The sequence below is a fragment of the Lissotriton helveticus genome, chromosome 10, assembly GCF_964261635.1.
Source record: "Lissotriton helveticus chromosome 10, aLisHel1.1, whole genome shotgun sequence".
In the NCBI taxonomy this organism is placed as follows: domain Eukaryota; kingdom Metazoa; phylum Chordata; class Amphibia; order Caudata; family Salamandridae; genus Lissotriton; species Lissotriton helveticus.
In genome coordinates, this window is record NC_136071.1 from 740,951,405 (window position 1) to 740,978,428 (window position 27,024).

Here is a 27,024-nt window from a genome sequence, read left to right on the forward strand (position 1 = left end):
TGAGACGAGTCTTTCCCTATATACCAAATCATCACAGAAAAACGCTCGTGCAGGCTCTGGTCATCAGCAGGGTGGATTATTGCAATGGGCTGCTCCTCGGAGCTAACGAGGAGCAGCTCAGTAAATTGCAAATAATTCAAAATACAGCAGCAAGGGTTGTCCTGAATGTTCCAGCCAGGACCCCTTCCAGTCCCCTGCTGATGAGACTCCACTGGCTTCCAGTTAGGAAGCGAGTACAATTTAAGACCCTGTGCACCATCCACAAGAGCATGATAGGGGAGGGCCCGAAATACATGATTAAGATCTTTCAGCCCTACATCCCGGGACGACTTCTGCGCTCCAGCCATCAGCAGCTCCTGCAGATACCAAGAGTAAAGAAGACCAGACAAGGTGGCCGTGCATTAGCTTACGCCGGCCCAACACTCTGGAACTCTTTGCATCCAGAACTCAGGTCAATTTCCAGCCATCTGAGCTTTCGGAAGAATTTAAAAACGTATCTGTATCCTGACAAATAAATTACCTCTCTGCCTCTCCACCCTATACTTACCACTCTCTCGTAACTAGCACAATCTTGTGGTACAGCAACAGCGCGGAGATACCCCTTCGGGAGTCTAATCTGGCGATCTATAAGAATATAAAATAAAAATAAATAAAATAATACCAGAAAACACCCAAATCATGCATTACATAAAACCAGCCCCTCAAAATGGTCATAAGTACAATCTGGCAACACCACATGTAGACCATGTAACAAGTCAAATGTAATCCCTTCTTGTAACCTGCTCCTTGCCGAACCCCTCCAAAATCCTGCCCAAAATCCCATCCCTGGTTAGGTCAAAACCCCAATCCAATTTCTCATAAAAAGAAACGCCTGCTAACTTGCCTGCAATAGTCATGAGTGATAAACCATTTCAAATGAACGACATAACAAAACGTAACATTCTCCTTTAAATTTCACTGTGATCCTGTATCATTGCATTCTGAGGACATCCCTCAAACTCCCCAAGCTTGTTCCATGCTAGATGGTAGCTCCTTCTGGTAGACTCAGCCAAAGACCTCTCGACCAGACCAACCACTCTCAATCCTCTCAACTCAAATGTCTGCAGGCAATGGTGTTTTGTTGTTCTCTGCTCCTGGTGGCAATCTGTGAAAATGATGCCACTGTGAATGAAATGATGAGTCTGTTATAATGTTGTTGACAGCCCAGCATGAATCACCTCAACAATCACAGAACTCTCAAATCTCTCACCCTCTGTTTGTTCACCAAGTACACCACTGTCATGTTGTGCACATTGAACCTCACCATCCTATTTGCCTACACTGTCAAGGCCATCAACAATGGTAAAGATTCAAGAAAAGCAGTGTCCCGTTCCTGTTGCACTCAGTGTGCAGGTCACTACACTGCGCAGCACCGACTCTCTCAAAACTGTTCAAAACCATGTACTGTAACCTTAAAAATCTGCACCTGCCAAACAGTGTTTTTCTCCAGAAACATCATAGACACTCCATTGAAATCTTCAAAAAGGTCTTCCCGATACAAAGGCCTGCCCTCACTGCCAAAGAAACATCACTCCCGACATCGCCATGCCCAACCGTCTGCAAAAGGTCTGCCCCACCTCATCACTCTGCAAGCAAAATTCAAAAACCCCAACAGCTTCTGAACAACCCACAACTCAATCAACTCTTACTGATTACCTCAGTCAAGAACTGTTGAATCTCTTGTGCCTTCGCTTGTGGCAACCTTACTACCAAGAAGTCAGTGTCCAGCTCAATACCAAGAAACATCAATCCCTCACTGAAGCGTTCCTTCTTTTACAGATCCAACAGAACTCCCATGTGCACTGCCATAGTCTTAAATTGTTTCAGAGCCCTGAGGCAATCGCCAAAGTCCTTCCTGCCCACAAGCAAAAATGTATAATGGGACACCCCCAATGTCCACTCTGTTTAGTGAACACTAACTGCAAGAATGTGGTGAAAGCCTCAAACAATAAACATGAAATGGCATAGCCTATCGGCAATACGCTGTCCTTGTAAACAGCAGCTCCAAAGTACATGTCCAACTATGGAAAATCATTGGGGTGTATAGGTAAAAGCCGAAAATCAGACTTGATGTCACAATTTGCTAGCTCCACCCTCTGCTCACACTGTCTCATCAAATGAATAGCGCCATCCACCAACGCATATACCACCTTAGTGTCTTGCACAGCAATTAAATCGTTGGCTGAAAGTCCCTCCGGTCACGACAAATGGTGCATTATTCTGAACTTCTCTACTCCCTTTATAGGCTCTAACCCCAGTGGGGATATAATCAAGTCTGCCAGTGGCCACTCAAAAAAGGGCCTGCCATTCTCCCCTTTGCTACCTCTTTCTCCAATTCCACCACCTCAGGGGCTTCCCTTGCTGACCTTAAATTGTCAGCCCACCAACACCCCCTGGGGCTTTGGTAACCAACACACAACCCCACTCCAACTTCAATGCCACCTCCCTGTGCTGGTAGATCGCAAGCCATAAGATCCAAACCTCCACCTCCACCTTAATAGGTGTAGGAACCCTTTGGCCTAGCCAGGTCCTGCTGTCCTTTTTCTGGTCGAACTTCATTGTTCTGCAGACTTGCCGTTGTGAAACACTGCATGTCTCCCCTCACATTTGGAAGATTCATGTTTAAACTTGCAATTTTTGTCTGGAACAAAAACCCTTGCTGAAGTTCCAACATGCCCCAACATTGGGTCCTGTTGACTTCAACACATATCCTGCTCCCTGTGCAGTGGGAGGTGGCTGAAAGGGCCAGTATGTAATTGAAAGTCTGCTCACCATATGCATAGAGGCCAAAGACTTTGTAGAGGACATTCAATACATCCATTATTCAGAATCTACTCCCCCATGGATTTTCAGGCTTAAGGCTCACTCATGCCCTGAACTCATTATTATAGCTTAGCCATGTGTAGCCATTAAAGTCCTTCCTAATGATATCCATGTATTTGTACCATTGTTTTCTCTGTTTATAGTGGCCCCTTAAGAAGGGACTCCATCCCAAAATGTATTGGGCATTAGCATTCCTATTGGAATCTACAGTTGATCAACAATTGTGTTTTTTTTTTCAACTAATGGTCTTAGGTTTATACGGATAGGATTGATCTTGTTATTAGTAACAGGTTCAACTTTTTTGATGTTTGAACAAGGATAACATGTGGAAACTTCACAATAAGTTTATAATTTGATTTATGCTGTAGGATAAATTCATACACTATGCAGACTGAGTCCAAGGTACTAGCTGCACTTGGCGTTTTATGGTATTCATTTTACGTATACTTGATTTGAAGTAGAAGTAGTGCATCAATACATATATATTCAGTATCACTATTTCTTTTGAACACAGGAATGTTGCTCCCACTTTTGAAACATGTAATTTGAAGCAATTTTCAACATGAAAATCGTGCAAACACCATGGCATGCATGCCCGAGCAAGCTTTGGAGATCTATTCACTCATTCAAGACACTAAGTCATTCAATGTACAGGGAGTGTTAATCACACAGTAACTTAAACAACTAGAATACCTCACACGATGAGAATTGAACCCACGTCTTCACGCATCAACTTTAATACAATATCACAAAGTTAAGAGAATACCACGTGGCTTAACATCAAACCAGTGTTGTTTGGATTTCAACACAATAATGCCTTAATGGGAAAATGGTGAGCGATATGAAATAAATTCTCTATAGATCTCATTCTTATACCGATTGAGGAACTCTCACACACTATCCATGATCTAGAGGAAGAAATTCACAAGATCAAACACTATTTAGAATCTAGGATTGAAAATGATACCTGGAAGAACACTTTGAAGGGTATGAACACCAAGTTGGATGCTCACAGGAAAGAACTCCAAAAAAAAAATTATGAACATTTAAATGGGATACACTCAATTATAAAATGATTGAAACTTATTCCTTGGGAGAGATGTATGAGCAAAGAAGGTACACCATAAAAATGAACACATTATCTGAGGAAAGTGTAGTCTCATAAAAGAGACAGATCCATTGTCATAGCATCTCAAAAACAGGTTATACCTGCCGTCTCCACTAGAGCATCAGATATGACTGAAGCCTCATCTTCTGCATCCATTATCTTGGGACTGGGCTTCAGCCGAGTCATGAAAAGAAAAAGTGAAAAAAAGAACAGGGGGCCAGGTAGGAATACCTTCACCCCTGGACCTTGGTCTTGGGATCCCAGAGTGACTCCAGCAGGGCAAAAAAGCATTTTGTGTTTAAATTCATGTTCATTTTTGCAAAATGTTTGCAGATTTCATTGTGAATTGAAAAATAACAAGTGTGGTCCGCTGCGCTTGTTTTTCAAGAGGCCCCCAGATGGGCCAGGTCTCGGGGACTTTTTATAATAAAAGGAGGGAGGCCCATGGGGCCCCTGAGCCAAGGCTTTTTAAGCCCCAGGGACCACCACCTCACGAGGCATTATTTTAAATATGGAAGGGGGCCACGTGGAACCCCTGCCATGGGCTCTTTAGTGCCCTGTGGACCACCAGCTCCCAGGAGCTGTCAAAATTCTTCCACTTGCTGGAAGCAGAGGTTTCATCTCTTTCCCTGCCTATAGACATATGGCAGGGAGAGAGATTAAACTATTGCGTGCAGGGAGCTGCATTTCCAGCGGCTCCCTGTGTGCAAAGGTAATGCCGGCTCCCACAGGAGGTGGTGTACCAGCTAAGGTTGCGAGAGCCCTTAGGCTCCCTCCATGGGTCCAGGGCTGGTCCCGGGGACACACTCATGGCCCCCTTACCCAATTGTATTTCTGCTGGGTCCCAAGGAATGGAGTCCATGGGGAGGGGCGCTGTGTAGCCCCCTCCTCCATTAAGTCATGGCCAGGCCCTGGGGGATGGGGTTCCCTGGGACGCTCTTGCCCTGATGCTCATTTTATAAAAATTAAACCTCAACAAATAGCAGTTACACATATAAACATAGCAGGTGCCCCTGTTGCAGCTCCTTTTCCGTAAAGGACATATGATTCTTATTCCTGGGCTTACTGAAGGCAAAGCAAGTATGTTTTTAGACTCTTTTTGGATAAAGGGGCAGGTTATACTGCATTGTGGCCCAGTCAGTGACACATTCACTAACATACCCACACAGCCATTTTGACACCCAGTCATAATAATAATAATAATAATACTGATACTTGTAAAGCGCGAACAGCTACCTCACTTGGAGGTGTCCCGGCGCTATGTGAGCAGCTAGCTGAAACCAGTAGCAAAGAGAAGAAAAAGAAAGGCTAGATTTACTGGGTAAAGAGCCAAGTCTTTAATTGCTTTCTAAACCCGGATTCCGAAGTTGCAGACCGGATGGAGGGCGGTAGGGCGTTCCACGATTTCACTGTACCAGCAGAGAAGGTCCTGCCTCCAAGTTGGGCCTTTTTGACTCACGGGGCGTGGAGTCGAAGTAAGGAATTTGAGCACAGGAGCCTCGCCTGATGGTAACAGGGGAGTCTCAGTTTTAAATAGTTAGGGCGGGTGCCCTGTAGTGCCCTAAAAGCCAAGGTCAAAGCTTTAAATTTGATTCTGCTTACCACTGGGAGCCAATGCAGATCGCGCAGATGCGGAGAGACACGCTGTCTAAAAGGGATATGCTTCATCAGTCTCGCAGCCGCATTCTGCATGGTCTGCAATGGCTGAATCAAATATTTTGGTAGGCCAAGGTAGAGGCTGTTCGCGTAGTCCATCCTTAAAGTAACAGTCGCATGGACTACCGTTTTACGGCAATCTTCAGGTAATAGTGAAAGAAACTTGCGGAGATTTCTGAGTTTATGTAGACATCCTGCTGTGACCTGCTGAATGTGGGAAGAGAAGGAGAGGCTGTCATCCCATCTTACCCCCAAATTTTTAGCATTAGTGCTAGGGGGCGGCGGGGGGCCCATTTCAGCTGGTCACCACAGGTCCGCTGGGGGTCGCATGTCTTTGTCAAAAAAGACCACTTCAGTCTTACCTGCATTCAGTTTTAATTTGTTGGTATTCATCCAGCTAGCTACATCACGAAGACAGCCCTTAAATTTGCTAAATGCTGCCATCTACACTTCTGAATAGGGGAAAACCAGCTGTGTATCGTCTGCAGATGAAATTGCCTTGACCCCCCATTTGGCAATCAAGGTGAAGAGTGGGGCTAAATAAACATTGAAAAGTAGAGGGCTAAGCACCGACCCCTGGGGGCCCCCTTACCAGAGGTGCTTCGGTTTAGAGGAGAAGGAACCCAAAGCCACTTTCTTGGAGTGGTCGTTAAATAGGAATGAAGCCCACCCAGTGCTTTATCCTTTAGACCAATATCCTCCAACCGTTGCAAGAGTCTGTCGTGGTCTACAGTATCGAACACGGCAGATAGATCCAGGAGCACCAGCATTGCCGATGCCCCTGAATCTAAAGACCACCTAATCGACTCAGCCACCTCGATGAGGGCGGCCTCGGTGCTGAAACCTGATCTAAAACCAGATTGAGTTTCATGCAAAATCCTGTTTTCTTCTACAAAGCTATTCAGTTGGCGTTGTATACGTTTTTCAAGCATTTTCCCTGGGGCTGCTAGTAGGGAGATCGGGCGGAGATTGCTAAGGTCCTCAGGGGCACCATTAGGTTTTTTCTTCAGGGGGAGAAGTGTGGCGTGTTTCCAACACTCGGGAAACACCCCTGACGCAATGTACGTGTTCCAAATGTGTAGGAGTGTTGTAACAATTGAACCTGACATCATATTCCACAGCTTGGGAGGGCAGGGATCATCCGGAGCCCCTGACTTACATTTTCTTATTTCCTCCAGTGCATCAGAAAAAGAGATAGAGTGGAATTGGACTAGGATCAGGGAGGGTGCGCTGTCATCAACTGTGGGGCCAGGATTAGTGAAGGAATCATAAACTTTCAAAATGTTATTGTCAAAGAAGTCCGAGATGTCTTCGCAGAGTCTCTCTGACGGGGTGACTTCTGTCTCAATGACCCTCGGCTTAAAAAAGGATTGGACAATCTTAAAGACTTCTTTGCTCGATTGCTCAGCTTGCTGGATGGAAGTAGCAATGAAGAGTTTTTTGGCCTTTTTTATAGATTTATGAAGTTCACGGAGGGCTTTCTTATAGCAAATCTTAGCTGATTCACAATAATTTACCCGCCAAACGCGCTCCAGTCTCTTGCAGTTGCTCTTTTCTGCCAACAACTCTGTTGAGAACCAGGGGGCGGAAGGTGATTCTCTACGTGACATGGAGAGTTTAGCTGGGGCGATGGCCTCCACCGTTTTGCCTATCCAGAGATTCATCGCCACCGCGTCCGTATTTGCGTCTGTGGTCAGAGCTGGGGGATCAATTGCCAAGGCAGGGCCTTGGGTGTCTGCTGATAGGTTCTTCCATTGCCTGTGCACAAAGGAGCGTCTGCCATTAGCCTGGTTGCAAGAGGGCAGTGTAATTGAGAAGGAGCTCAGAAAGTGATCAGACCAGAGCAGTGGCTGTGGGGTTTTAGCAGTCGTATCCTGAATATTGGAGAAAATCAAATCCAGCGTATGACCTGCCCTGTGCGTGGGTCCAGTAATAATTTGTGTTAGATTGGCTGCTTTCAAAGTTGTCATTAGTTGAACAGCCTGGGGGCAGCTAGGCCTATCAGCATGGACATTGAAATCACCAAGTACTATGTAGTGGGGGTGAGCTAGAGAACTTTGGACAATAAGGTCCATGAGTTCGCACTTACTTCTGTCATCCTCTCTGTTCGAGAAACCCATTTTAAAGCCCAACGGAACAGCCAGGGCAATAGCGGCCAGGTTGTCTTCATTCAACCACGTTTCTGTGAGAAATAAGGCGTCCCACTCTGAATCTGCCAGCAGCAGCCAGATATCGTCAGCATGCCTTGGAAGGGATCTGCAATTCAATAGGCCAGCCCAGAATATTGTCTCCGAGGAGCCATCTGTAAATTTAGTTTTTGATTTCAAGTTTGGGTTGACTGTCATAGAGACATCACATAGTGCCTTGCCACAATGCAAGCACACCCGTGGTAATTCAGAGTTTAACAAGTTAGTCCTGGACGCCTTCTATAGCTTAGCTGTGTTCATCGCCAATAGTTCAGACCTAGTCCAAAAGACCCTCATAATATCCCTGCACTCACCGGCAGTATGGCTGGTGCTGGTCGCGGATAGGCGCAGACGGGCTTGCCTTTGGCGCGCCTTCGGCACGCCAGCGGCGCGTCGGCTGCGCACGTCCGCTGCGCAGCCGTGCCCCCATCTCCCTATTATGGGAGGAGGGACCCGGAAGTGAGGCGAGAGAAGGGGAGGAGTCGCGTCCCTCCGTTCAACCGGCACCAGCAGCTGTGACGGACCGGAGACCGAGGGAAATCAGGGTAAGTGGAAGGGGGATGTGCAAAATTGAGCAAAGCACACACAGTTTATCATAAAACACTACATCAAGGATTAAAAGCAGTTCTACGACAAGGATAAGAGCAGTTATTAAATCAACCAGTCTCTCTCTTTAAAAAGGATGCCTCTCGCCACCAGCGTGGTGCTCGCGCTACTCACACCAGCGCGGCCGGGCTCCCCTCACGTTTTATCTGTAAAGAGGGGGAGGAGTCGATTCCCTCCGTTCAACCGGCACCAGCAGCCGTGACGGACCGGGGACCGACGGAAATCAGGGTAAGTGGAAGGGGGATGTGCAAAATTGAGCAAAGCACACACAGTTTATCATAAAAACACTACATCAAGGATTAAAAGCAGTTCTACGACAAGGATAAGAGCAGTTATTAAATCAACCAGTCTCTCTCTTTGAAAAGGATGCCTCTCGCCACCAGTGCGGTGCTCGCGCTACTCACCTCACTCACATCTCACACTCAGGCACTTACACACCCACTGACAGACCCACTCAGACACGTATATACCTACTCATAGACCCACTGAGATACCCACACACCTATTCACAGACCTACTCTGACACTCACACATCCACTGACAGACATACTGAGAAACTGATACACCCACTCACAGACCTACTGAGACACTCACAAACCCAATCGCCGACCTCATCAGATGTTCTCAGAGATACTAATAGACCCACTGGGGCACTCATGCACCCACTCATGGATCAACTAAAAAACTAATATACCCACTTCCAGACCCAGTCATTCTCTCAATCCCACTCACAGGCCTACTTAGAGATTCATGTGCCAACTCACAGACCCACTCAGAGACTCAGACACCCACTAAAATGTTTAAACCTGTGATTTTGATTTCAGTAGAATAAAAAAGCTCTTTTGAAACTGATTTCCAGTTTTTGCGGGGACTCCAGACGCAGCGAAGAAGTCATTAACCGCAGCGAGTGCATGTCTTTTAGGAAGTGTAAAACACATATATAGACATATAGTACAGTATGTTAGACATATGTGTTTTAGAATCATATTCAAACTTGTGTTTTTGATTTAAGTTTGATTAGAAAATACTTTTGAATTTGATTTATGGTTTCCACTGCAACGTCCAACATCGTGGATGATGTCGGTAACCACAACAAGCATGTGTTTTCTAGAAAGTGTAAAACACATATATAAAAATGTTATACTGTGTACTAGGGGCACACTTGCATATCGAGTGTATTAAAAATGCACTTTTAAATATGTTTTTCTTTTGCCGCTGGGATGCTGTATGCTGCAAATATGTCTGTAACTGTGACAAGCATGTGTTTTTTTATAACGTGTAGACATATTGTAGTGTATGTTGGACTTACTAGCATAACGCTTAGACTTATGTCTGTATACTGATTTTAAAGAAAACTTTTAGTTTTGATTTCTGGTGTTCACGATGGCATTGCTCATTGCAAAGATCATGTGGCAGTGAAAGAAACTATTGTCATTGGACAACACACTTTTCAAGTATATTAGGAAGTAACCACCATTTTTTTTCCTGAATATTCTTTCATTGAACTTCATTCTGAGTAGGTGGAAGGGGATCAAGTGGTGCAGCAGCAGGAGCAGGATGAGGAGGAGATGCATAGTGGAGATTCTGATGATGAAGGGCCTTCCCAGAAGAAGGTAATTATTAAATGGAATTTGTTTGAATGCCATTCAGGGAGTCCAAGACAGTGGCCAAGTATGCACAATGAACCATCGGTGAGAAGGCCGTGTCTAGAGAGTCAAACAAAAAGTATTCCCGAGGGACCATGTCCATGTTATATAATTTAAAGACATACTATGGAAATTGACTTAAGATGGCAGAAAAGCAGCCAGAGGCCAAAGTTCCAGAAAAAGGTTCTTTTACAATTAAAAAAAGATAAAGTATGCTGTATGAGTGTGTGATTGCACATATGGGTGATTGAATGGGTGCATAACTTCCAGTATGGGTCAGTAAATGGCTGCATGAGTGCCTGTATGGGTGAGTGAATGGGTGCATCAGTGCTTGTATGGGTGTATTGAATGACCATATGGGTAGTGCATGGAAGACTGATTGAATGCATGAGTGGTACATGGATGATTTCATGGGTGGTGCATGGTGGTTAGAATGAGATGTATGCCTGGTTGTTGGATGATTGAATGAGTGCATGAGTGATGCATCATGAGTGATGAATGCATGACTGAATGAATGGTATATGGATGATTCAATGTGTGCTTTACCAATGTATGGGTGCTTGAATGAGTGCATACGTGGTGCATGAATGATTAAATGAGTGATGCATGGATGGTTGAATTAGTGGTGCATGGATGATTGAATAACTGCATGAGTGGTACGTGGTTGGCTGAATGAGTGCATAAGTAGTGCATGCATGGTTGAATGAGTGCATGAGTGGTACATGATTAATTGTATGAGTGCATGAGTTATGAATGGATGATTGAATGAGTGGTGCAGGATGATTGAATGAGTGCATGAGTGGTGAATGGATAAATACATGAGTGAATGAGAGCTGCATGGATGACTAAATGAGTCCATGTCTTGAACATGTGTACATGGATGATTGAATGGATATATAAGTGGTACATGGATGATTGAATGAGTGTATTAAGGGGTATCTGGATGTTAGAATGAGTGCATGAGTAGTGCATGTATGATTGAATGAGTACATCAGTAGTGCACAATGTTAGAATGAGTGCCTGAGACATGCATGGATGATTGAATGAGTGCATGAGTGATGTATGAATCATTAAATATGTGCAGAGTCGTGCATGGGTGATTGAAATAGTGCATTAGTGTTGCATGGCTGCTTGATGAATACATGAGTAGTGTATGGATGCTTGCATGAAAGTTATAATCGGTGTGTGATGCATAGATGATTGAATATGTGTATAAGTTGTGCATTGGTTTTTTCATGAGTGCAGAAGTGGTGCATGTATATTACAATGAGTGTTTGAGTGGTGCATGGATGATTGAATGAGTGCATCAGTGGTGCATTGATGTTCGAAAGAGTGCATGAATGTTGCATGGATTATTGAATGAGTGCATGAGTGGTACATGGATGATTGAATGACTGTATGAGAAGTGCATGGATGATTGTATGAGTAGGTATGGATGATTGAATGAGGGCATGAGTGGTACATGGATGATTGAATTAGTTCATGAGTGGTGTGTGGATAATTGAAGGAGTGTATACATTGTGCATGGATAATTGAATAAGTGCATGAGTGGTGTATGGATATTAGTATAAGTACATGAGAGGTACATGTATGTTAGAATGAGTACATGAGTGGGGCATGGATTATCACATTAGTGCATGAATAGTGTATAGGTAGTTAAATTAGTGCATCAATGGGATAAGTGTAATTCAATGAGTACATACATTTGTGTATTGGTAGGTGACTGAGTGCCTGAGTGACACTTGGAAGCCCTGTCTAGAGCTATGTGTAAATGGCTGTATGGGTGAGTAAGTAGATATGTGACTGGTTTATCAGTGAGCCAATGCTGTGTCAATGGCTGTTTTTGTGAATGTGTGGACATCTTATCTAGTCAATAAGTGAATAGTAGGTATATCAGTGTCTCTATCTTTGAGTCACTCCTTGCATGACACACTTTGTATGTAGAGATTGGATGTGCTAGAAATGTGCTGCTGCACTGGAACTTCTAATTAAATATTGGAAGAAAATACTAATAGAAAAGTATGGCATGTACACTTTATATTTAAAGAGAACTATCCATGCATATCAGTAAGCAGTACATGTGGAAAGACAAACTCTTTTGAGACATCTAACGATGTTGAACTTCAGCCACTATTGAAAAAGAAGACAAAGATATGTTAGTGTTTTAAGCTTCATAATTACACAAATATAAAAATACACATTATGTATACTGTAACACTATATTAGAATATAATAATAATAATCTTTATTCGGCATGAGTCACAGCCATAAAAGAAGCAAAATTTAAAAGAATAAAAACATCAACAACATGATCAATTGTTAGCAGCATAATGCAAATGTGAAAAATCACAAATTAAAAATGTAAACATTAATCACTTCCATCACCAAATGAGAATTTAGATACATTTCTTATACACCAACCGGTCTGATTGTTGACAGAAGAGAACCCATGATTAAATTCCTGGACCAATTTGTTAGGGTCAACTTATCACATAGAGTGTGCTTGATTGTGAATCCCCACACCTTTCTAGTCACCTCTAGAATGTCTAGACTTGAGTGCAGCTCTTAAAAAGTTAACAACACAAAATCACATATGGGCATTAGGCAGAAACTGCAGATAAAGTAAAGCTACATGGGCATACCTAAATCTCATTTCTTTTTAAAGTTGTTTTAAGAAACTGTCACCTAGGGTATGTAAAATATTGGCATAAAAAAACAAAATGTAGGGTGTCTTGTGGAGACCTATTGCCACAGCCACAGGGACCTCTATCTTCTACTTGCGCAACAAAGCCAGTAGGTGATGTCAATAAATGATGCAACAAGTTAAAACGGGTAATTAAACATCTATCATAGGCATTTGTTAAAATTGATAAACAAGTCTCAATTACCAACACAGATTTCACTAGGACATGACCCCTTACCCTGGGTTTTCTAAGCTCCATTTCCTCCCTAGAGGCCATAGCATGGTTAAAAATGTATTCTTTCACTATGTGCTTGTTGTGTACTTTTACTATATTAGAATATAGTAAAAATACTATTTTCTCTTTTTGACTGTTCTCAGTTTTAAAACTTGTTCACTCTAAATGATGCTTCATATGAAGATTTGTTCTCGAACACTACAAATAAATGAAATTATGCATTTACCTGCAATTACTACAGTGATTTGTCTAAATGCATGCAAAACATGTTTCAAATTTTATTATATCTGGTACATATCAAAAATAAATATGAACTAGTCTTCAATTTTGCAGATCCTTTTCAAATAATCGCCTCTGGTAGTCCAAATGATATGTAAACTACTCATAATCCATGAAGACAAAATCCCATACAGTACTTTTTGCCAGGAAAAGGGTGTAGAAGTTTAGTTGGAGAAACAAAAGACAACAATTTTTTACTTTTGAAAACAGTGTGTGGTTTTATCTTAAGACTGCAGTAATTGGAGTATATCCATCCACTTTAAGACTTTGATGAGAGTTTTGTGTTTAGTTGTTATATTTACTCCTTTCTGTAATATATACACGACTGTTGAAGATCGTTTGAAAACATTTTGATTAGTAGCCTGAATAATCTTTGAAGTTACAAGTTGTACGGTTTAGTTGCCATATATCATGATGAACATAAAACAAACGTTGCATTTTTAACACATTTTTGAAGACATTACCCCCAATAGGCCAAATAATGTCTAACAAACAGATAAACCACATAATATAAAACACTGTATACCATTTTTACATTCACAAATCGTCCCCAGAATTTTGGCTGAAGAAAGAATAGATGAGTATGGTAATTTACTAGGTAGTCTTGGTTTGGATTTTAGATTAAAATCATTGCATTTTGTCTATCCCTAAAGGCATCTTAAATATACAACGTAGTGTCCAGATGTTTTATTAACTCCTTCATGATGGATAATAGCTAAACTGATAAAAGTCTTCCCTGAAAATTGATATTTGTCCAGCTACGAAGTTTGATATTTCAGTTTCCAATTTTGAACCATCTCCTCTGCATCATTGTAGCATTGTTATAAGGCATCTCCCACTTATGTGTAGAAACAACTTAGACATGAGGACTTATCTGCAGTTTGGGCAGGTCATATTTTAGATGGCCGTTTTCAACAGTTTATCACAAGGCACAGTTTTAATATCTCGTAATGTCAAGTAGAGAAATCGTTCAGAATTAAGTACAGTGAATTCACAATCTTCACGTTCATGGTTCCATTTGTAAATCAATCCAAATAACTTATTATTATTTACTTCTTCTTCCTTTAACACTCCTAGCATTACCATAATAAATTTGTGTGTGTCCTATTGAATATTTAAAGAAAACACTACTGAACCAGTAAATATATCTATAAGATCTTGGATTCATGAATTACACTTCTGTCACTCTGTAACCGTTGGTGCAAACTAAATAGTGCAGAACAGATTCTCTTATCTCTTTTTTGTTCAATTTGGTTCACTACATGTGGCAAATGAACTAGTACATTCAGAACAAAATTTGCATAGCAGTTGACCCCTCAAATGTTTCTGAACAGGGAACCTACAACTTCATTTAACACTTTTCTCTCCGTTGGTCCTTCAGAATTCTCTTTCTGTGCTTCCTTTTCTTCACCATCCATACACTGTTTTGCTATTTTCTGCTTTGGACAGATTGTTTCTCATAAACAGGCTACTCTCCTAAATGAGACTTCTTAACTGATTGTGTTCCCTAAAGCAGCTAACAACAGCACTAACTTTCTTCTCATCAAAGTCAATCAAGAACCAACCAGACAATGTTGTCATTCACAACAATGACATTCCCTCATTAAATATAGTAGGTCCAATATTAACCCATTGTATGCTCATGACGAGCTGAGCTCATCATGGCATACAGTGCTCGGGTGCTCATGATGAGCTCAGCTTGTCATGAGCCCCACCCACAAGGGGGAGCGCTGGCGCTCCCCCCGTGGATGCCCGATCTACTTCGTTTGTACGGGGAAGGCAGGGGAAGACCTTCCGCTGCCTCCCCCTCCTCCCCACCCACGTCATCAATGAAGTCAGCGCGCGAGGCGTGCTGACGTCATTGGAGGTTCCCTTTCTCCTCCGACGCGCAAGGAAGCCATTTGCTTCCTGCGTGTCGAAGGAGAAAGAGGTAAGCTTGGGGGCTGGGGCGGGGGGATTCAAACTAAAGAGGCATCGGGGGAAAGGTTTTCCTTTCCCTCGATGCCTCTTTTGAGCATTCCTGCTGCACGATCGTGCGATCGTGCAGCAGGAATGCCCGCTAGACGCCAGGGATTAATATTTTTTTTTAAATGGCAAAGTATGTTGGTTCGGGGAGCGGCCCCTTGGGCAATGGTCGCTCTCCCTTTTGGGGGAAATTTCGCTGGCTTTCTCTGCCTCCTTGGGGGGGGGCAGATTTTGAATTAAAAGTTTGAAATCGGGCACTGGGGCAATGCTCAGGGGAGTGGCCCCTTGGGCAAGGGTCACTCCCCTTGTAGGGGCAAGTAATAAGGCTTTGGCTGCCCCCGGGGGGGCACTTTTTTTGATGAATAATAAGATTTGCCGGGGAGTGGCCCCTTCGTCAAGGGTCACTCCCCTAGGGTGCCATTTTAGGAAGCCCACTATGTTTTTTTGACTAGGGGAGCGACCCCTTAGACAAGGGTTGCTCCCCTCTTGGGGGCAATTTGGATGGCTTTGTTTGGGGGCAAATGTTTTGTAAATGTTAGGATGTGCTGGGGAGTGGCCCCTTGGGCAAGGGTCACACCCCTTGGGGGCCATTTTAGGAAGCCCACATTTTTAGTTTTTGTTTTGTGTAGCAACCCCTTAGGTTAGGGTCGCTCCCCTTTTGGGGGGGCATTCTTTTTGCTCTGAGGGGGCAGATTAAAATTGAAAAAAATGTATTTGACACACTGTGCCAATTGACTAAATGTAGTGTGGAGTGCCCCCTTGGGCAAGGGTCACTACCCTTTTTTGGTGCATATATTTTGCTTTGCCATTTTGGTATGCCCATGATTTAGTTGGTGTAGCTCACTTCAGCACCCGAATTCAGATATGGCCATATGCAAATTAGTCTGACCCTATGCCTCATGGGAGCAGTCCAGCCTGAACTGCCAAGCCATATCTTCCCTGGCCCAGAAACAACCATACTGGGACCAGTTACTGGCTAATCAGCCGTCATCACCCAGGTTAGCTTGAGTCCACTGGCAAAGTGAGCAAGGGACCCATGTCTGCCAACTTAGGGCAATCAAAGTGCACAGGCTCAGTCTGATTTGCATATGGCCATGTCTGAACTGGGGTGGTGAAGAGAGCTAAACAATGATGATGGATTAAACCAAGATCAGTTGACTGGGGTGAGTGTTAGATTTGCTCAAGCGCTCCGTCCATCATCCCCTTTGGCAGTGGTTCCCAAACTTTTTTGACCCGTGGCTCCCTTGACCTAATTGGCAGTTGGCCGTGGCTCCCCACCATTTTTTTACCGGCGTACCGGGTGCCGCGGCGCACACTTTGAGAACCACCGTAGTAGACCTTTGTACTCTCTACCTTTCCTATGTGACTCTTAGAATTTATCCATTTGTATCTCTTCCTTGAGTGACTTTACAACCTGTACATTTGCAATTTTTTCTATTTGTCTCTTCCCTGTGTGCCTTAACTACTTGTACATTTGCAATTTATTTCTGTTTATATCTCTTCCCTGTGTGACTTTATAACTTGTACATTTGCAATTTCTTTCTGCTTGTATCTTTTATGTAACGCATGTCATCGTAAGTCCTTATGTATCGCAACTGGTTCTTATGTAAAGCGCCTTGACACCTTCGGGTAATGTTCGCGCTACATAAAAAGAAAAGGTGATGTCAGAAGTCATTAATAGGCAAAAAGCTTTTCATCCATTAAATTTATGACTACAAATAGAGGACATGATGACCTAAAAAGAATTTCTGATCCATCTTCATGCATGAATACTAAAGGTTATTCTTTAAATATAAAAATACTCCTTGACTGGATTAGGCATTCACTATAACAAATAGGTGCTCGTATGTATGTTACTCTAGTAACACTTGTAGTTATTTGCTTGCTGTGTTTATGTCCTGCCTGACACACAGCGCCATCTAGCGCTAGTCCATCTGTAAACCATGTCTGGGGTCGGCTCACTGCTGCTGAGGAGGGGAGCCTGCAGAATCTGTGCCGATAATGGCCTAGTGACAGATTCTGCAGGCTGTGTGAGTAAGGGCTTTCATGTTCCCAGCGGCTCTGATCACTTATACTCTTAAGTGTTTGTTTGTTTTAATCGCGCATAATTATCTGGTGATCTGGCACTCTGGACTTCTGACATCGCTACATAGGGGGGGCCTAACGAGGCCACATACTATCTTTCCCAAATAGTGCAGCGGCGCCCCTGGCTACTGATAACGGCGCACCAGGGCGCCGCGGCGCACAGTTTAGGAACCACAGCCCTTTGGTATCACCTTGAAGGGCAGTTCTGCTGGGTTTTTTTGTAGGGCCACTAGGACACCAGGGTTTATTTTTATGTTGGGGATCCGCCCCTTGGACATGGGTCGTTTCCCTTAATGGGAGGAATATTGTGCCCTTTTCTGCCATCTTTGAGTGGCAGAGTAGCAGTATGTGTTTAGTCCCATCTGTCCCCAAGGGGGGCAGAAGCCAGAAGACCTTAGAATTGTTTTAATTTTTGTCTTGGTGGGGGTGGCCTCAAGGGCAAGGGTTGCTCCCCTATTGATGTTATACTGTTAGGCCCACCTACCCCTTAGCTTGGCAGGTTGGACTGGTGCTTTTTTTTATATGTGATTCTAATGTTTTTTTCTTCTTTTTAAATCTAGTCTAAAGCTTTTGCTTCCTGTTTGCGGTTTCAACAGTGGTTGTTCTGCAGTTTTATGTAGTTGCATTTTTTTGGTAAGAAAAACATTTTTGTTGTATGTACTCCAAATGAGTATTATTGCAATGTATGAATAATTTTTTTGTAAGTGGTTCGTAGTGGCATTTAGTTAGTGATTTGTGCATGAAAATCTTTGTGATGTATTTTGCATTGTCTTATGTCTATTTTTTTCTCTTTCTTTTTTAGTGGGATATTGTTGATCCATACTGTGTCTGAGCACACTACCTGGTGGTGAGTTTAGCTGCTTCTGGCAAGTGAGTGGTATTGTTTTGCAGTGTATAGGTATTTTTGAAAAAGGAGATTTTTGGTCATTACTTATTTTAAATAGTGTTTGTGGTTGTTGACTTGTGTGACAAGTTACCTTTATTAGTAATCAGTATGGCTAGCCGTAGAATGACTGCTTAGCAGGTGGTTGGTATGCTTCTTGAATCTTCCTCTGAGCCGGATTGTGACACTGACAGTGCGTCTGAGGGAGAGGAGGGAGGGGAAGATTCTGGCAGTGAGTTTTCTCCCCACATGGAATCATCGGATGATGAAGGTACTCTCAGTGCAGATGAAGGGTCTGTTTTAGAGGAGGATACTGCTGTGCCGATGGTGCAAGAGGCAACTGGTTTGCAGCCTGAGGCTACTGGTCTTCCTACTGGAAGTGCTGGACTCTGGGTTGATCCTAACATGGTGCAGCCGGTGTTGCTTGCCTTTAGCGGTGATGCAGGGTGTAGAGTGGATTGTGTTTTTTTTTTGCCTATACAGTATTTTCAGTTATTTATGGATGATGTGTTTTTGGGTGAGATTGTTGAGCAGACTAATTTGTATGCTGAACAGTTTTTGAGGGACTACAGTGACAAACTTAGGCCCCACTCTAGAGCTACCCGAAGGACTCCCACAAATTTGGAAGAGCTGAAGAAGTTTTTGGGTTTGACTTTATTGATAGGTTTGGTAAGGAAGCCGAACCTGGCTTCATATTGGTCTTCCAGTCCCTTGATGGCAACAGCCATATTTCCAGCAGTTATGACTCGTGATCGGTATTTACTTTTGCTACGCATGCTGCATTTTGTGGATAATTCTTTGGCGTTGCCACTTAGTCACCCTGACTGTGACCGTCTTTTTAAGATTCAGCCTGTTCTTGATTACTTTGTTGATCGTTTTTCAGAGATTTACATTCCAGGGAAAGAGATATCTATTGATGAGTCTTTGGTTTTGTTCAAGGGCCGTTTGGTTTTTAGGAAGTACATCCCTAACAAGAGGGCACGCTATGGAATTAAACTGTATATGTTGTCTGAGGGGAAGACAGTATATGTTTTTAATTTTCATGTGTACACTGGTAGAGATTCCACTATTGACCGCCCTGGTTGTCTGTCCACTTTTGGAGTGTCAGAGAAAATTGTGTGGGATCTTGCTAGAAGACTGTTCAACAGAGGCCACCATTTGTACCTTGATAACTTCTACACTGCTGTGCAATTGTTTAAGGAATTGTTTAAAGTGGACACTTTTGCATGTGGCACAATCCGCTCTAACCGCAAAGGTTTTCCGAAGGAGCTTGTTTGCAAGAAACTTCAAAGGGGTTAGTGCAGTTGCTTGCGTAGTGAAGAACTACTAGCTGTGAAATTTGTAGACAGGAGGGATGTGTACATGCTGACTACCATCCATGATGAGAGTACTTCACCTGTGCCTGTGTGGGGTCAGGTTGCTGATGTGCACAAACCTGTGTGCATTGTGGACTACAATAAGCACATGGGTGGTGTTGACAGAGTAGATCAGAGGTTGGAACCTTACACTGCTATTCGGAAGGCTTATATATGGTATAAGAAGTTTCCCATCCATTTTTTCAACCTAGCAACTTTCAATGTTTTTATTGTGTTCAAGGAGTGTTCTCCTGCATCCAAGTTGACATTTCTTCAGTTTCAGCACTCTGTGATATCTAGCCTTGTTGTTGTGGAACAAGTAAGTGTTCCTAGATTTGGAGTGGTGGAAGATGTGGCTCGATTGAAAGATCGCCACTTTCCTGATTACATTCCTCTCACATCTACAAAAGACTTTCCCACTAGGAGATGTAGAGTCTACTGGCGAAGAGGTTTGCGGAAGGAGACTCGTCTTTTCTGCCCTGGGTGTCCTTCTAATCCTGGGCTGTGTGTGCCTGCTTGAGTGGTGCTTGGCTGGCGGTGTGCGTGGAGTGGCGCTTGGCTGGCGGTGTGCGTGGAGTGGCGCTTGGCTGGCGGTGTGCGTGGAGTGGCGCTTGGCTGGTGGTGTGCGTGGAGTGAAGCTTAGCTTGCGGTGTGCGTGGAGTGGCACTTGTCTGGCAGTGTGTGTGGAGTGGTGCTTGGCTGCAAGAGGAAAAGGCCCAAATCGTATGGTGGAGACATTAAAATTACCTATAGCAAAACTACCTGTTTTTTGGGGGAGCACCTGAGTTTTTTGCCCTGGGCTCGGTGGCCATCTTGGGAAACTAACAAACCCAAACATTTCTGAAAACTAGACACCCAGGGGAGTCCAGCGAGGTATGGCATGCATGGGTCCTCCAATGTTTTCCTACCCAGAATTCCGTGCAAACCTCAAATTTAGGTAAAAAAAACACATTTTCAACATATTTATGTCTGGAATCACCGTGCCGGCAAAATTTCCAACCCCACAGTGTTCCCCTTAGTGTCCCGAGTAAAATCAAACCTCACTTTTGTGGGTGTCCAAAGCAGAACTGGCTAAAAATGTATTTTTTTAAAAATGTAGCGTTTAGAATTCTCGGTGCTATGTTGTAAATACCACTGTATTGGGCTCTTCCTAGTCACAGGCCTTTGGCCCACCCACACAAGTGAGGTATCATTTTACTCGGGAGAAAAAGGGGAACGCTGGGTGGTAGGACATTTGTGCCGGCACAGAGATCCCATGCAAAAATGTATGGAAAAAATGTTTTTTGTACCAAAATTTGAGGTTTGCAGGGAATTCTGGGTAGGAAAACGTCAGGGGACCCCTGCATGTTAATATCTCGCTGGACTCCCCCGGGTGTCTAGTTTTCAGAAATGCTTGGGTTTGGTAGTTTCCTAAGATGGCCACCGAGCCCGGGGCAAAAATCTTAGGTGCCTCCCTCCCCAAAAAACAGGTCATTTTGCTATAGGTAATTTTAAAGTCTCCACCGAACAATTTGGGCCTTTTTCTGTTGCAGCCACTATGCCTACCCACGCAAGTGAGGTACCATTGTCATTGGAAGACCTGGGAGAACGCTGGGTGGGAGGAAATTTGTTGATCCATGCAGATTGCCCAACTTTCCACCACAGAAATGTGAGGAAAATGCTTTTTTTTGGTCAATTTTTTTGGTTTGCAAGGGATTCTGGGTAACATAACCTGGTGGGAGGCAGTCGAGTCACCCCATCCTTAAATCCCCTGGGTGTATAGTTTTAAAAAATGTATAGGTTTGCTAGGTTTCTCTAGGTGCCGGCAGAGCTAGGGATCAAAAAATACAGGTAGGCCCTTTGCCAAAAAAGGGCAATTTTTCACTGCGAAATTGAGGTGCGACCACGTTGCGTTTTGGGCCATTTCCTGTCGCAGGCACTATGCTGACCCATGCAAGTGAGGTACCATTTTTCTCAAAAGACTTTGGAGAACATGGGGTCGGTGGATATTTTTTGATCCACGCAGATTCCAGGACTTTCCACAACAGAAATGTGAGGAAAATGCGTTTTTTTGTCAATTTTTTAGGTTTGCAAGGGATTCTGGGTAACAGAACCTGGTGGGAGGCAGTCGAGTCACCCCATCCTGAATTCCCCTGGGTGTCTAGTTTTCAAAAATGTATAGGTCTGCTAGGTTTCCCTAGGTGCTGGCAGAGCTAGGGTTCAAAAACTACAGGTAGGCACTTTGCCAAAAAAGGGCCCTTTTTCACTGCAAAATTGAGGTGCGACCACATTGCATTTTGCACGTTTCCTGTCGCAGGCACTTGGCTGACCCACGCAAGTGAGGTACCATTTTTCTCAGAAGACTTTGGGGAACGCGTGGTAGGTGGAAATTTGTTGATCAATGCAGATTCCACAACTTTCCACCACAGAAATGTGAGGAAACTGCGTTTCTTTGGTCAATTTTTTAGGTTTGCAAGGGATTCTGGGTAACATAACCTGGTGGGAGGCAGTCGAGTCACCCCATACTGAATTCCCATGGGTGTCTAGTTTTCAAAAATGTATAGGTTTGCTAGGTTTCCCTAGGTGCCGGCAGATCTAGGGTTCAAAAACTACAGGTAGGCACTTTGCCGAAAAAGGACCATTTTTCACTGCGAAATTGAGGCGACCACGTTGCGTTTTGTGCCGTTTCCTGTCGCAGGCACTAGGCTGATCCACGCAAGTGAGGTACCATTTTTCACAGAAGACTTTGGGGAACGTGGGGTGGGTGGAAATTTGTTGATCCACGCAGATTCCAGAACTTTCCACCACAGAAATGTGAGGAAAATGTGTTTTTTTGTCAATTGTTTAGGTTTGCAAGGGATTCTGGGTAACAGAACCTGGAGGGAGGCAGTCGAGTCACCCCATTCTGAATTCCCCTGGGTGTCTAGCTTTTAAAAATGTATAGGTTTGCTAGGTTTCCATAGGTGCCGGCAGAGCTATGGTTAAAAAACCACAGGTAGGCACTTTGCCGAAAAAGGGCCATTTTTCACTGGGAAATTGAGGTGCCACCACGTTGCGTTTTGCGCCATTTTCTGTCGCAGGCACTTGGCTGACCCACGCAAGTGAGGTACCATTTTTCACAGAAGATTTTGGGAAACGCGGGGTAGGTGGAAATTTGTTGATCCATGCAGATTCCACAACTTTCCACCACAGAAATGTGAGGAAAATGCGTTTTTTTGTCAATTTATTTGGTTTGCAAGGGAGTCTGGGTAACATAACTTGGTGGGAGGCAGTCGAGTCACCCCATCCTTAATTCCCCTGGGTGTCTAGTTTTCAAAAATGTATAGGTTTGCTAGGTTTCCCTAGGTGCTAGCAGAGGTAGGGTTTAAAAACTACAGGTAGGCACTTTGCAAAAAAAGGGCAATTTTTCACTGCGAAATTGAGGTGCGACCACCTTGCGTTTTTGGCCGTTTCCTGTTGCAGGCACTAGGCTGACCCATGCAAGTGAGGTACCATTTTTCTCAGAAGACTTTGGGAAACGCGGGGTGAGTGGAAATTTGTTGATCCACAAAGATTCCAGAACTTTCCACCACAGAATTGTGAGGAAACTGCGTTTTTTTGTCAATATTTTAGGTGTGCAAGGGATTCTGGGTAACAGAACCTAGTGGGAGGCAGTCGAGTCACCCCATACTAAATTCCCCTGAGTGTCTAGTTTTTAAAATTGTATAGGTTTGCTAGGTTTCCCTAGGTGCCGGCAGAGCTAGGGTTCAAAAACTACAGGTAGGCACTTTGCCGAAAAAGGACCATTTTTCACTGCGAAATTGAGGTGCGACCACGTTGCGTTTTGTGCCGTTTCCTGTCGCAGGCACTAGGCTGCTCCACGCAAGTGAGGTACCATTTTTCACAGAAGACTTTGGGGAACGTGGGGTGGGTGGACATTTGTTGATCCACGCAGATTCCAGTACTTTCCACCACAGAAATATGAGGAAAATTTGTTTTTTTTGTCAATTTTTTAGGTTTGCAAGGGATTCTGGGTGAGAACCTGGTGGGAGGCAGTCAAGTCACCACATCCTGAATTTCCCTGGGTGTCTAGTTTTCAAAAATGTATAGGTTTGCTAGGTTTCCCTAGGTGCCGGCGAGCTAGGGTACAAAAACTACAACTAGGCACTGTTATTGCCTGTTGAGTTTTGATGTATTTCTGCCTTCCAAATGAAAGACATTGTGTTAAAAAGAAGTAATTTTGAAAAATGACCAATAATTCTCATGCTAGTATGAGTATTCCTAATTTTGAAAATGTGCAAATATGTACTGTTTCTAAACTCTATAATTTGTACCCATTACATAAATACATAGGTGTCTTTCATACTGATTTTTCCATGTATACATTTTCGAAGAATAATTGCTCTAAACCCGGTACATAATAAAATTCCATTGCAAGTTGCTGCGCAGTTTTTGGCTCTGGGTTCGTCGGGTTCTTGGTGAACCTACAAGTCCTATATATCCCCACAACCAGGAAGGTCCAACAAATGTAACGGTATATTGCTTGCAAAGAACTGTCATACTTATAAGAAGTTACAGGTGAAAACGTTGACCTAGAAGGCTGTTTTTCAACTAATTTTCTTTTTTTCCAATATTTAACTGTTAGTTTCTATAAAGAACCCTTCATGGTTTTAGACAAATGACCCCTTTCTGAATTCAGAATTTTGTCTACTTTAAGAAACTGTATAGCTTCCCAGGATCCATTATCGCTTTCATACTCATTTTTACCATTAACTGCAAGAAAGTTGGAAGCACTAAAAATAGCAAAAATAGGCTATGTCCCAGAAAACTGCCAAAACTGTGTAAAAAATGTTGGTTCTCTGACAAAAGACTGTCATTCCCTAAAAGCTTGGAAAATGGTGATTTCAGCCCCACAATTATTTTTTTGATAAGATTTGCAGGGAGAAACCCAGATGCCTTCCTTTGCAGCCTGTTTTTCCAATTTTTCTGAAAAAAACAAAATTTTTACTGTATTTTTACTTAATTTCTGGGACCCCTCCAAGGGAATCCACAAACCCTGGGTACCTTTAGAATCCCCATGATGTTGGAGGAAAAGGACGAAAAATTGGCGTGGATAGCTTATGTGGTCAAAATGTTACAGGGGCCTAAGCACGCACTACCCCAAATAGCCAAGGAGGGGAAAAGACCTAGCAGCGAAGGGGTTAACTAAATCTGCCTCTACACTTCAACCTTGTGATTTGTTGATGGTTACAGCATACGCTGGAGGCAATGTTAACTGCTTTCACTGAATTTATAAGTAGCAAAAAGCATACAATGCATTGCACAATCTGTTTGACAACCATTAGCATCATCACATTTTATGACTAGGTATTCCACCTCATCTCTGTTTGGGTAATTAATGGAATTTATAACTTTACCTATTGCACCATTTGCTAACCCTTCTTCAACATTTAAATTTTGACGCAAAATACTATGCCCGCTTTTGCTGACAGGTAACCGCTTCTCTAACCCTGCCGTTTTTTATACAAACTTCACTGCATAATCCAATTTTGCTTGTAGTTTATCTGTGAGCAGTATTGTTACTGCCTGATGTTCAAGTTTATCAGTAGCTGTAATTTCCAAAATATCTTCTTTCTCCAGTTGCAGTAATTCTTCATTGAATTTAGAGCACTTTTAAAGGGTTGGCATTAAACCTAAAATAGACTTCTCTTCTTTAATGAAATTATACATTACTTCTGCTGCTGTAATATTAGATGGAAATAGTTTGTTGATAAGGTGACTTTCCGAAGCGCGTTTGCTTTCTTTTGTGAGAACTCCTACTCTTATGTCATTCAGTATACCTTTATATTCCTCATCTGATGCTTGATGAATATTTCTCACTAATTCTTTGTGTTCACAGTTTTGCCAACTATTCACATATTCAATACTTACTAGAGAATTTCTTGTTTTATTATTTAGAAGTGTTTTGAAAACAGGTTTTCCTTTTACAGGTGTTAGTTGTAGTTGGTCACCAAATACAATTACATGGTTCCCACCAAACAGTACATCTTAGTTGGTTCCTAATATCTGCAGCATTCTTAAATGTATGAAATCAAGCATCAGGTTCAAAACCATACTCACTTCATCCAAAAATCAGAAGCTTCATTTTTTTCATTACTCTTGCTACCTCATGATAAGCGTAACAGATAATTTCTGGTTTTCTAGTTTATTGTCATGTTCCACAGGTAGTATTAATAATCGATGAAGAGTTATTCCTTTAATGATCCGTGCAGCTAATCCTGTTGGTTCAGTAACTACACATGACAAATTTGAATCTATAGTGTTCTGTAGTTAAGCGGTGAGTACTTTAATCAAAAAATTGTTTCCAGTACCAGCTTGACCCCTTATCTATAGTAGAACTGGTTTTAATGACAACCATTCACACTGTGTCTTCTCGTGTAGGAATCCATGCTCTGTTTTATCTTTAACTTCTTGAACAATTCTTTCTGTTCATTATTCAATTGTTGCACTAATTGTTTGAAATCTACAGTTTCCTCTCATGCTTGTTCCATTGCATTCTCCACCTCATTCATAGCTATTGCTACTCCATTTTGAATTATTGTCTCTTTTGACTTGCTGGTGCAGAACTTTGGCTGCTTTGAGAACTCTCCTTGGCCATCATAGCAGGATGGCTTCTTCCTGTTCAATTTCAATGTGCCCCTTCCTGCACAAAAACAATGATACCTGCAATGCAGGCACCCTTGCAACATAGCGCAAGGGTGTCTGTGTTGACAAGCAGCTGATGTTTTTGCGCCAGCCCAGAGGAGAGGAACAGGAATGAGTTGCATCTTGTAGATAATGTGCATTCCTGCCTATATTTTTTGATGCACAGCAATGCTGCAGAAAGGCTTGCAGTGCTGCCATGCATCAACATATAGTAATTGAGGTCCAAAATATATATGGAATACACTGGCAAAATCTGGGATTTTCTGTGTATAGTCCCACACGCTCAAGGAAGCTCTTCTTGCTTCTTCCATTTGAAAGAGATCAAGGGCATCACCAATGATCTCTTTAGAATGAAGAGGGTGAATGCCGTAGTGTGAGTACATTTCTTCTGATTGAGATTGATCGACTTTTTCAATCTGACCTCTTGATGAAGATGTATCATTCTCCATATGTGTTACATTCTGAAGAACATTTTTATCTTCATAATTAATACTGTTTTCTACCAAATATAATATGGTATGTATTACTTCAGTATTATCAACTAACTCTTGCTATATCTCTTTGCTCTTGGTAAGAACACCATTCACTAGAATTACAAGTGCTTCTTGGAAATCTGTCTGTACCCCTTCAGTTTCAATATTCTACTTCAAATCAAATGGCAAATATACAACTCTACCTTTCAGACCTTTCTGGAGCTTAGTTGGAGGTAACTTCTCTACCTTTGGCTCCATACGCACTATAGCTTGGTATGGATGTATACATTGGATAAGTCTAGATTCATAAACTTTTGAATCTTGACATACTTCTGCAAT